Genomic DNA, 13143 nt, shown 5'->3' with positions numbered 1-13143 from the left:
TGCCAGCAGGAGCCTTGGAACAAGGAATGTGATTGTGTTTTAGTTATGATCAGTCACATGTGGCATACACAGAAATTAAACTAATGTGGGTGTGAAGTTTGGCCAGTCCAATTCACTGCTCCATGAAATAACAACAGCTAAATAGGTGCACCATCAATAAAGAGAGAAACATTCCTCTCCAGCAGGTTACAGAGTGTCTTTAGATGGCTGCTGTGCATTTGTTGTGCCCAATTATGAGCAAATGTGATACCCCACAGACTGGTTCTCTGGAAAAAGGTGGGGAAGTCTGCTGAACATTTTTAATATATTGTTATTAAAGTTAACTTTGCAGGCCTAGTGTTTTATGTGCTAATGGCTGCATGCCAGATAAGTGATTACTGTAAATGTGTCAGTTAAATAGTCCAGTGACAGGTCCATATGTGCTCTATAAAGAAACTAGTTAACCTGACCCTGATCAAAACCACAATGATTGACTCAAAACTTCAGGAGCTCAGAAACACAAAGACTGGTTAAAATTCTGAAACAGGTCTGAGCATATTTCTATATCTGCTATGATTCTGCTGTCGTCCTCTGGACCACATCTACATATACATCCTCCGAACATACAAAATATCTGTCCCCAGATGTAAAAGCCTGTATTTGTTGTGTAGAACACTAGAGCATTTGGAGATGCTGCTGTCACTGCTTTTGCCACTGGTGCAGCAATGGTCAGAGACCCTTCTGCAAGCTTAGTAAAATCCCAGGCACCTCCACAGAGGTGATGCTGCTGACATCAGCTGCTCCAGGGAGATGCCAAAGGAACCTGCCTTGGAGTCACATTGCTTCCTCAAAAGGCAGCACAGCACGGGAGGGAGGCAACACTCAAAGCAATGTCCCATGCACACAGTAAAGGCATCAGACAGCCAACATCCCTGCAAAATTCTCAAATAGCAAAATCTGATGGCAAGTAGTTCAGACAGAGAGTGTGTGTATCTTAAGTCCATTGTGTTTCTTCAACAGAAATGAGAAATCCTACAGATATAGCCACTCTGAGTCAGCTTGGGATTCAGTCTTTGAAGTGTAGTAGGAGATAATATTAACTGAAAATAGTTGGGTATTGGTTCCAGACATAATTAGTTTACCTCATATCATCAGATTCAAGAGCTTCAATATGTTACTAGTTTTCAGCCACAGAGCATGGCCTTTTTAAGCAGTCAGATGATGAAAGAGCCTGTGCATGTTCCTTTTGTTGATCAGCAGGACTGGCTTTGGTATAGTTGAAGCCATTTGTGCTGCAGCATTTATTTTCACAATTTTCAGACTCTGCTTTTCAAATTACAGTGAACACTTTAAGGTTAAAGTAATCCCCTCCTGAGAGCTGATGATTTTTGTTTCATCTCAGCATAGAAATGAATGAAAACAGACTAAATCTATAATATTTAGCATTACTGTGCATCAAAAAAAGTGCTGCAAAGCATTACTACAAGACACAGACTTTTGACTAAGTGATTCAAGTTAAATTTCCACAGACACTGAGGTTCTACCCTGACCAGTCACCATGAACTGGTGAGAGTCACTTTCACAGTGAGAGCATCCTAGCAGGAAGCCTCCATCAACCATTTAGAGGCTATTTGTATCAGCTTGGTAAGCTCTTTTAAGAACCAATCTTCAAATTTCTTACTCTTTTATGGAGATTAGGCAGTAAATACAGAGTGTAGAAGGAACAGAAGTCAGGAAAGAGTCATGGAGGAGTTGTTATTAGTGCAACTTTAAGGATTTAAATTTTTCAGCACAAGAATAGAAAGGACGAGTAAGAAGCTGACCTTAATGCTGGTCTCAGTTGATACTATGGAGATACACAAAATGTCTTCTTTCCACTGATTAAAAAAATGAAAATTCTATGTATCCCCAAATGGTAAGAAAATGTGAGAAATATTCTTCTGTGTCATAGTAAGACCTACTGAAAGAGTGTGCTGAGTAAGCACACAACAGGTAGGTATGGTTATTCATTGGCCTGTAGCCTGTTTGAATTAATGTTTTTTGAACCATTATGCATCCTAAATTAGCTGAAAAAACAATTTAAAAATGTCATTGTGATTCACTTCATTAGTAAAATAACACTATGCAGCAGGAGTTACAAAGCACATTCTGCCAGTGTGCTCAGAATGCCCAGAGTCTAAATAGGTAAATAATTTCTCCCCTGTACCATTTCACAGTAAGTACTGTCTTTTTATTAAAAAAAATAATAAATTATTAGAGTAGATGCACACTGACTTTTGTACTTTGTTGCCATATGTTCAAGGGCCAACATGAACAAGGCTGTGAAATTAGCAGCTCCTACAACTATAGACTTGTGGCTTGGCTTATTATGATTTCGTGGAACTGCAAAGTTTTTCCAGCAATGTCTCTCTTTGTATTCATTGATTATGGTTTCCTTTGAGGTACCTCCACATTTTTGTGTCCATTCCTCTAGTGTCTAGTCTTTCTTTCCATATATTTACTTAGCTGTGGTCTCTGACATTTTTTCCTTATCCTGAAAATTTACTTCTCACCCTTGCTAAGCAGCATTTTTGTGTTTCAAAGCAAGTTCAGGTGGTGTCTAAGTTCCAGAATGTATAAATTGTGGAGCTCTTTCTTTTGCTTTCTGGTTTCTAGCAAAGACCAGTCCTGTCTTTCTGACACTGTTGAGAAAACAACAGCAGCACAGAGCTGTGCCACTTTCCATGTTTATTTCCTGAACTATTTGGGGGTTTGTATAGTGCTACAGTAGTACTGAAAGGCCTCAACAAAAACGTGATTCCAGAACTGAAGAGCACATTAGTGATTGTCTATTAAGTGAAGTCTATTAAGTAATGTCAAAACATTTAACAGAAGCTGTAAGATGACAGTACCATGAAAATTAATGTAAAAGCAGCAGCTGAAACCTTGATTCTGTTAGAATTGTATCATCCCTGGCTACAATGAAGGCTGAAGTTCCCTTTTAAGGAGAACAGCATCACTGAAGCAATGCGCTCGTAAAAATGCTAACGTGGTCCTTAAAATTATTCTAAACAGATACTTTTAGATAAGATATGGAAGCTGTTGTGCATAACAGTGGTGAGGCTTTATCTAGAGAAATGATACAGTTCTGTTTACAAGAAAAGAACTAAATTATTTTAGCTTATTTAGGTGAGCAGAGACAAACTTTAGAGAGACTATGCGTGCTGCCTGAAATGTACATTCTTATGAGGACAGACATAAAGGAGAAGATAACTATTCAACCAGACAGCAGTAGATTATGGGTGAATGTAAAAACAGGACAAGCTACAGGCCAGCACAGATTCCCCAGCCAGCACACCGGGCAGATTCTGCAACCACATTGGCAGAACCAAATCCAGAGTACTGCTAGGACGAAGCTGGGTAAGTTTACAAGGGTCATTGTAAAACACAGTGCTGCAGCAGCAGATGGAATTGCAGCCCTGATTTAGAAAATGGGACAATAGGATGCCTTCCAAAAGCTTTTTTTTTTTTGGTCCATATATATATTTTTCTCTCAGAAGCTCCAAATACAATGTCTCTGCACATCCCTTCTAGTCTTGTCCCCAGTTTGTGTAGAAATCCTCCAGTGTTTGAAGGGTGGTGAAACAAAGCACAAAAGCATTTGAGGGAAAAAAAATTCCACTGATAAGAAACAAAGAATAGCATCAACAATTCCTAAATGGAGGAGTGAAATAAAAGAGACTTTTTCCTAATTCTGTAAGCCAGTGGGAAACAAGGATACTCAGTATATCACAAAACTTTTCAGTGTTTTGAAGATTTAGAATTTCCTGAATAAATAGATTATTTGTGGTTTACAGTTCAGTCCAGGTCTGCTGACATGAAAGACAATGTTTTCATGGATGTCAGCAACACAGGAACAGGATGGATTTCTAAGTGAATTATGCACCTAATGAATCAAGTGGTTTTTCCCTATCATTTATTAGGATTTTAAGCCAGATGCAATGTTTCATGCAAAAATAAGATTTCTTCTCCTGTGATAAATGCCTCACATCTAAACCCTGAACGTTTTCATGAAAAGATTTGTAGTTTTGCTTTTAATCTTCAAGGTTTTCATGGAGAACAAAGACCTTGAATTCCCTCTTGGGTTTTCCCTATCCTTTTCTTTTTATCACTGAACATATTGTCAGAAATTTACTCAGGATCCTTCATCACAAAACTAAAATTCCCCTCATCCCCATTCTCCTCCTCTATCTATTTATATGAAATGGGTTCTGTTATACGGAGTGCATTAGAGTTCCGCAAAAGAACATGTACTTTTCCTGTCTCCAGTTTTTGTACAAATGGAATGTCATCATCATCATTCTTCAAGTGAGCTTGTAGAGCTCCACTGATTGTTGTGAGACACAGAAGTCTCCTCATATAACATTAATAACTTCAAAGTAAAACAAAGTTTTTAAAAAAAGGCCTAAAGTGCCCAAGGTTTCCTCTGAAGACCCCAGAATACTTGTGTAATTCTACTGCAGAAAATATTTTCTGGGATTTCTTCAGACTTGAAAAATATTTTTTCTCTGTCAGGTACACCTACACACAATTTTTTCCTCTTGATTTTGAAATGTTCACTATGAATGGTGATACTATGAAGGACCTCAGATCCTCTCAGACTCAATCACCTAAACACTCATTACCCAAGAAAAAGCATGTCAATTACCAATGACTAGCAAAGAGATACAGTCATTAGCATGGACATACATATATTTTATTAAATTGCTAAATTAGGCCTTCACTTACTTTTACCTGGACCACTGCATGCTGATAATGAGGAAGCTTAACAGCTATATGAAGACCTAGACTTAAAAATAACCCTGGTACAGTGGAGTTTCCTTGAAACTAAGAAGCTGTGCTTGGAAATTTTGTCCAGGCTTATCTCTGCTAAGGGTCCTGGGGGCCAGAATCCATCAGGAATAGATCTCTGCAGAAGCAGGGACACTGCTGCCATAGCTGTACCACTCTGAAATGGTTTCCTTTCTCATCCCAAAAGAAAAATATGCTCACAGAAGAGTGCATGATCAAAGGCACTAATCAAGAACTACAGAGGATATTTCTGGCCTGCTTCCTCCTGCCAGAGAGCAGTGGCTCCTATACTCCCATTTTCCTAGAGTATTTGTTTCAAGCAGCACCAATATTTCAACCTTCTACCCATCTAAGGATTAATAAGCACCCTGGAAGCAGCATTTGTTTTTTGAAAAATGGTAAGCCTTTGCAATATCTATAATAGCGTAAAGGCTGCCAGTAGGGCAGTAAAGTTCTGTATACGCATTTAAAGGAATAAAGACTATGTTCACACAACAGTAATAAATAAGGGCCAAAGGGGAAGGAATATCTGAAAACCATAGGAAATATCTCTTAGAAGGTATTAATTATTTAAATTGGTTTTAAATTCTTTTGAAGAGATACTTTTTCAAACCAGTGTTCTCAGTAGGTTCCATTACTGCTGGATTAATGGCCCGTTTTACCTGGAATGATCTGTATTTTGTACATGGCAATTTTACAAGACTGACAGCACTTCCCATGTGAATGGGCAGAAGGACAGAACACTTTTTTGCAATGATCATGGTCCCCTCAGCTAAGGATGCTACTGACTTAGTTCTCTAAACCACAGGTTTAGGAGATGGAAGCCCTACATCACAGAAGCTGTGCTACTGTACAGCAGTGTTTCCCCAGCATGGTGGGAACAGCCTGATCAAGACATGGAAAACACAGGAGTCCTCACATCTGAGGCAGTAAGAGTTTTCCTAGGAAACAATAGGGTTTGTTTTAGTCTCCTCTTTCAGTATCTTTAACCTTCTTCCTTCCTTTAGCAGGAGACTGTACATACCTCTTCTCTTCTGAATTAGTGGAATTCAAGAGGAATCCTGGTCTCCTTGCAACATTAGGTTTCCTTCAGAAGCTTCTAGCTGCTCAAAAGAATTCTTATGCATCTCTTTCACCTCCAAAATATGTTGCAGCCTAAACACCTCCATACTTCCCTATCTTTCCTGGGGTTTCTTCAGCCTCCTCACACTACCCTTCACCATGTCCACCTTTGTATTTCCATATCTCCGGGGTGTAGGGCCCTCATGCACCCAAGATTTTAACAAGCTTGTAGTCTCTTTCCCGATGTTTCTCTACAGCTGGTGCTACTTTAAACTTACACAGCCTTTCTTGGTCATGGGCTCCATCTGGTTATTAAAACAACCCTACAGAATTATCCTCAATAGAGTTGTATCCCTCATAAAAAGTAAAAGCAGACAGAAGTTATGCCTTACAAACCCAGAAGATATCATTATACCACCCGCATAACCCACACCTTACCAGCCTCATTCACTAACTCATGAAGTTACCACTAATTACTAGTTAAGCAAGAATGTAGCTTCTAGAAGACTTGTGGCTTGACTTTTGTAACTGCACACTCCCTCTCCCACAGAGACTTTCATTCTAATCAGTACAGAGCCACAAATAAAATCAGTTCATACCAAGTCCCACGAAGAACCGTATATCAAAGTGCTTTTTAACAAATATAATAGTGAAATTCCATTTCTATGAGGGAAGAAAAAAAAACACATTCTTTTCTTGTCTGTGATAATTCTAGACTTACCACTTTGGCTTTGGTTAGACTTATCTCCTGCTTTATTCTGGAGCGACAATTCATGCCAGGAATGAATCAGAGTATTCATAAGCACAGCAGGGTCCTTCTTGTTGAAGGACATTTCTATAGATGTAAAACACACAACACTAGCAAGAAAAGCTATGTGTCTATAGCCAGCTATGAGCAAAGAGATTTAGATGAAAAATAAAAAAATTTTATTGAGCTCAGTATGCTCCTATAAATTAAAAATTAACTTCTGTCCTAACTACAGATTAAAATGGCTTTTTCAGCAAAAGGCAGACTATTTCCTGAATTTTTTAAGAACAGCAGTTTCCCAAGGAAGAAAGGCTCATATTGATTTCATCTGAGTAAACGGCTCTGTTCTGAAATTTCCCCTTCTTTTTATTTCCCAGGAAGGCAAGGAGTTTGGTTCTAGGCTGATAGGAGTAAGCTCTTGACAGTACACAGGTGAACTATTTGCCTATGCCAAGGGTTACCCAGCTCACCAGAGCTGAGCACAATGTTGGAGGCAGCACTGCAAAAAGCACCAGAGATGGGCAGCTTCCAGAAAGCACCTTAAAAAAAATTACTCCTCCTAGCAGCATACTGGTTTATAACACTGAGTGTTGGACTCCTGACTGCATTCTTGTTTTTTAAAACACTTAAAAGCAACAGTGAAGATGAATTACCAAGCTTATGGGTTAACTAGAAAATTATAATATCATTAATTAGAACAACAGAAATTTAAACTGTTGTGACTGCCATAATCTGTGATCGCAGTAGACAAAGCCTTGTGCCTCACTGCCAAATCACAGCCTAACAGCTACATAATTAAGATTAAAATTATATAAAAAACTATATATAAAGCATTTCCCTACAAAACATAGTTCAGAAACATAATAAGCTATCAGAAATATCATTAGAAGGTTTAAGTACATGTACATCTTTTAAAAAAAAATAAAATACACCTTAGAAATCCTTCCCACTGTAAAGAAGTTTAATTTGATAAGTTACAGAATTGTTTTCCACATAAATTAAGAATGTAATTGTCATTCAAATAGCTAAAGATGTCAATTAATTGCGAGTAACAGCTTTACTGAAAATCAAAATGTGAGGAAAAGAAGTTGCACATTCAGCAGTTTGCAGTTGCAGCAAAGGAAAGTAAGATAAACCTCTCCTGAAAAGCTGTTAGAAAGGGATAAGAGAAAAAAAATCTGTTACCTCCCCTCATTTTTTCCTGATTCTCCTATAAATCCAGAAGTGGAACCCCACTGACACGAATCATCTGAAACAACAGCCATCACCCCTCCAAAGGGTTGGTGACATGTGAGAAGCAATGCTTACATTAATGTGTTTTAACAAAATGTTGGAATTATAAATTGTTTTCTTGTAATAGTCTGTTTATTGCTGTTCCTCTATTCTCTGCAGTTTCTGGTCAAGCATGGTCCTTCTACTGATTGGGTTTCTATAACCCCTAAGAAGACATAATATGAGGAACCCACTAGATTCATATATATCTTACTGGTGACTTAAAAAGAAGCAGATAAAAATGACAAGAAACTAAAGATGAAAACCAGAGTAGAGAAGGAATTTTTCTATTTTAGGCTCAGCTCAACCACCCAGTAAAAAAAAAAATAGTCAAAAAAATTTGCCACAAGAACTTCACATTTCTATTTCCTACAAGTCTTGCATGGGAGCAATTAGTTTAAAGCATGTGACTCTATACAGCACAATTCAAACAGCACAGAACACTGAAGCTGAGAGCTAGCTTGCCCTTCAGAAGACATGCCAAAACCTCATAGTTAATTTCTTGGCTTTCTTTTCCTTGTCTGAAGACATGGTGAACTGCAAGAAGAATTGTGTTTATATGTTGCATTTTTATTAAAGTAGGTTTGTAAACCCACAGAGAACAGAAGAAGTAGCAAGGAGTGCACTTTCAGTAATAAACCAGACACATCCAGGATACAGGGTTAATCTAAGAGACAATCTGTAAATGAAATTGTACTCATATTAATTCAGGAAAAGGTAATGCAGGACTGTGCTGCTTCAAATGAAAATTAGTGATCTCTCAAGTAGAGAAATATTCTGCAAATCCTACATCATACATTTTTAGGACATCTGGAGATTCTTTGTTCTTTTCAATTCCCACTTCTCTCTTAAAGACATTATTAAAGTGTCAAATAAAAATTGTTGGCAAGCCCTAAGTATTTCATAACAGATTGTATTATCATATATGATAATATCTTGCTAGGGTGTGAGAAGACTAAAAACAATATATGGAAAAACAGTCAAATCAGAAAAGTCAATAGAAAGTGAAATAAAAATAGGAAAATTACTCTCTTTGCTCATTTGTAGCATCCAGACAAGTTCACATTGCCCAGAGGAAATCGCAGGAGCCTCCTTGTACTGAACAAAGCACCAAAGAATACCCTCAGGGGAAAGAACAATCATGAACTGAAAGGAAGATAAACAGATGCCCAATGGGAAAAAAGTCCAGGTCTGAGTTTTTGTTAACTTTTATGGCAACTCCCAAAATATGAGCATCCATGACTTGGAATAAAAAAATAAAGTAATTGGGGAAAAAAAAATGAAGCTGCCGATCAACTTCCCAGATTTCGTAAGGTTTTTAAGTAGTTGATATGTTTCTGCTGCTATGTTTCACCCACTGGTCCTTTAAATCATTTCAACACCAGCATGACTCTATTGAAACCAGCAGGGTTACAACATAACAGAGCAGAGAATTAGGCCCACTAGTGTGATTTCTGGTTGCTAGACTGAAGGAAAAACAACTTTGAGCTTCACATAAGTTCTTTTAATCACTACATGGGATGAGCTAATCCAAAAGACATTAGGCAATTACCTACCGTACTTGGAGGACATCAAGTGAACTGGATTTCTTTTTTTTTCCAGCCTGGGACATTACTGAACTAGCACAACAAATAGTCTTGGCATCGTAAATCTCTGAAGACTCTTGTAATCCCACAGATGTTATTAGCAAATTAGCAGAATGAGAAATCAGGATGAACCAGTGGGTCATCTCGCCTCCCCTTTCACCAGCAAATTTCAACCATTCTTTGAGGCCAGCAACTTGTGTGTGATTAAAGCATTCCCTGTCTTTCAGTTTGAGCATATTTTCCCAAATGATAAACAGATCTGAAGGCTTTGAAATAAATCCACTATTTCCCCAGTGGTTAACTTCGTGTTTTAAATAATTATTTCCTAAAAAATTATATAAAAATAAAGGCTTTCCATGAACATCAGAACATAGTGCAAAGATGTACATGGAAAATATGTAACATCACAGATGACTGTTGCATCTGCCATTAATAGAAATTCAAGCCAGTAACATCTAAAAAACTTAACAAATGGCTTTTACTCTTAGCAAGCAATGTTCTGATGGAGGTGGGGCTCAAAATGTCTTCTCAGGACAGCACCAGGAGGCTTCCAGAACTGCAATAGCAAAAAAATCCCTATTCTACTAACATTCTCTGAAGAAACATCTCACTTCCAAGCAAAGTAACTCTCTGCAGCTGCTTGGGCTTCATGACACTAAACAGTAACTTGCAGTTCCCAGAATTAAGTCATTTGCTACAGCTGCTAACAGCCATTTGCAGGAATAGCCTGAGATAGCCCCAACTTTTAAATTTGTATGTGGAGGTTGTGTCATTATGTTGCTTGACTCAATTGTTCCTATAAATAAGAATTTACTCTTTACTATTTAACCCACTATCTACCTAAAGACACTGTTAGTCCAAATGACAATAGACATCTGTGTTTTTTCCTTTTTCCAGGCACTCTGTCTCCAGACATCAGAAACTATAATGCAGGTATAGGAAGGTCTAGAGAAAAAATTACCACCAAAAACCAGCTCAGATAATACTGGTATTTCACAAGTGTTTGCAATGCAAATGCATGTGCACACGTTTGATACTTCTGACGAAGAAGTGTGAGAAGACAGGTCTCCTGCATAATCAGATTTAAAAGCTGGGTCCTGGTTTGTTACCTTCTGAGAAAATCCCACACAGACAGCCACTGTTGGCTCCTTCTGTGAGTCAAGGATGGGCCCAGCAGTGGCTGCCCATGCAGGACACCTTTATATTTGACTGATCTAGAAATAGAGAAGGCCTTTAGTAACTTTTCCTGCTCTCTCCCTGATATTCAGCCATGGAAACAGCTGTAATTGGGAAGGAGAGGCTCTGTTTCCTGGAAGATGGTTAATCATAGTGGTTTTTGGAAGCTAATTATGAAGGAACTGATGACATTGTTAAACTATGCTAAGGGTCCTCTTATATTTTTTGAAAGCTGAGAAGCATTGGGGATCAGCATGGCTTGGGTGAGGTTTGCTGGGGCAGAAAATGGGCAACAGTAGAAGTCTGCTGGATTTTCAGCCGGCAGAGGTGGCAGCTGCCACCTGGGCAGGAAGCAAGGCCAGCTCAGCCCGTGTCTTGCCAAGCAGAGACCAAAAGCTTTATCGACTTTCTGACACAGTCCTTCTCATTCTCAGCTCCCAATGCCTTTCTAGCTCAAATTTTGGATCAGGATTGTAGAATCACAGAATGGCTGAGGTTGGAAAGGACCTGTGGGAGTCATTTAGTCCAAAGCACCACCCCACACAGCTGGCTGCCCAAGACCATGTCCAGATGGCTTCCAGGGATAAAGATTCCACAACCTCTGTGGAAAACTGGTGTGAGTGCTTGGTCAGCATCTCAATGAAAAGGTTTTTCTTGATATTCAGAGGGAATCCTGAGCTTTCATATGTGTCCTTTGCCTCTGGTCCTGTCACCAGGCATCTCTGAAAAGAGAGCGTCTCCATCCTTTTTACATCCTCCCTTCAGGTATTTATTAGCATGCATTGATCCAATCCCACTGAGCCTTCTCTTCCCCAGGCTGAATCCCAGTTCTCAGCCTCTCCTCATATGACAAGTGCACCAGTCCCCTCATCATCTCTTTGGGCCTTTTCTGGAGTCTCTGCAGTACAACTCTGTTTCTCCTCAGTGAGGGAGCCCAGAATTGAACCTGGCACTTCAGATGTGTCTCAGCAGCACTGAGAAGAGGGGAAGGATCACCTCTCCTGACCTGCTGGTGACACTCCTCCTAATGAAGGATAAGGGAGGAAATGCCAAGGGGCCTTATCTTCACATACAGAGAAAAATTGATGTGCACATCATTGTTCAAAACTCCTCCAGATTCTTCCTTCACATTTCAGTACATGCTTCATCAAAATATCTAACAAAAGATTGCAGTCAAGAGCCTAAACTTCACAAAGTCAGGGCAGCTTTTGTGTTCAAAAGACAATTTGCACTCTGCAAAATTAGAGACTTGAATTTCCTTTACTGGCAGCTGAATGACTCATATGGCTGATAGTATCACTGCCCTGATAATGCCAACCTACAGCTCAGTATGAGTTGGGAACTTTTTTGTTTAATTCCTTTTTTAAAAATTCTGAAGAATAGAAAAGATGGGAAGTTACATGACAAAAATTAATAATAATTACGGAAACAATTCTCCTCACTGAAGTCTTAAAGAGTCTTTGTTCTCTGCTGGACAGTGACCTAGTTGGTGATTTTTTCTATTTCTCAAGACTCCTGGAAAAGAAATTACATTTAAGCACCCTTCTAAAGTTCAGGATGATATTGCAAACATTTGCCTGCTAATATCATTGTATACCATCTGAAGACAATAGCCAGACTTATTTTTACTAAGAAACCTGTACAAAACCATTATAATGTAACCCAGAGAGCTACCTAAAGGATGTTTATGTCTTTGCCCCTTAAATAACAGTAGAAGATTAGTGACTAATCTAATTTGAGTGAAATCAATACTCATTCACTTACAAAAGAGTCACTGAGGGTTTTGTGGGTTTTCAGCCAATGAAGACCTTGAAACAGAAAAATGTGAGCATCTGATAAAGAGAGTGGCCTCAGGTCCTTGTTACCAGCATCACAGAAAAGGCCCTTGTGATAACCAGTACAAAAGTAAGGAGAAGCAGGATGAAAAAGTGAAAGATACTTTAAAATCTTAATAATTTTGGAAATTAGGTACTCAACTTTGGAGGGATCAACATGCCTAAAGTTTCTGGATTTAGAAATTCCAAGTCTTTGGAGATCAGCATCTTATATCAGTTTTCTAAGTAAAAAATGAGTTTAGATTGCAATCTCAAAAAGAAACAAATTTCTGGAAGGCTGCTAGCCAGGTGAATGTGTTTGTACTGGTTCCTGTGATACATGTTTCCTTTTTTCCCAAAGATTAGAAAGAAACCACAGACAGATTGTGGCATGTGTAGTATCAGTTCACAGCAGGACCTAAAGATGAAAATCTCTAGAGTCAGAGTTCATGACGACCTCTAAGAATCCTTCCAGGTGTTTTCATGGAAATTGATATAATAGAGCACAGACATGAAAGAGCAAATATATATTATTTTAAATCACAGCTTCAGGGCTTAAAGCTAAGCTCAGCAGGTACTAGAAGACCCAGCATGATTTCAAAGCAAATGTACATCTAAAGAAAGCAATTTTTCATTGGACTAATATTTTACACTCAATTCACTTTTTTTTTTTCTT

This window comes from Parus major, chromosome 3, assembly GCF_001522545.3.
Source record: "Parus major isolate Abel chromosome 3, Parus_major1.1, whole genome shotgun sequence".
Taxonomy (NCBI): domain Eukaryota; kingdom Metazoa; phylum Chordata; class Aves; order Passeriformes; family Paridae; genus Parus; species Parus major.
Note: the sequence above shows the minus strand (reverse complement) of the source record.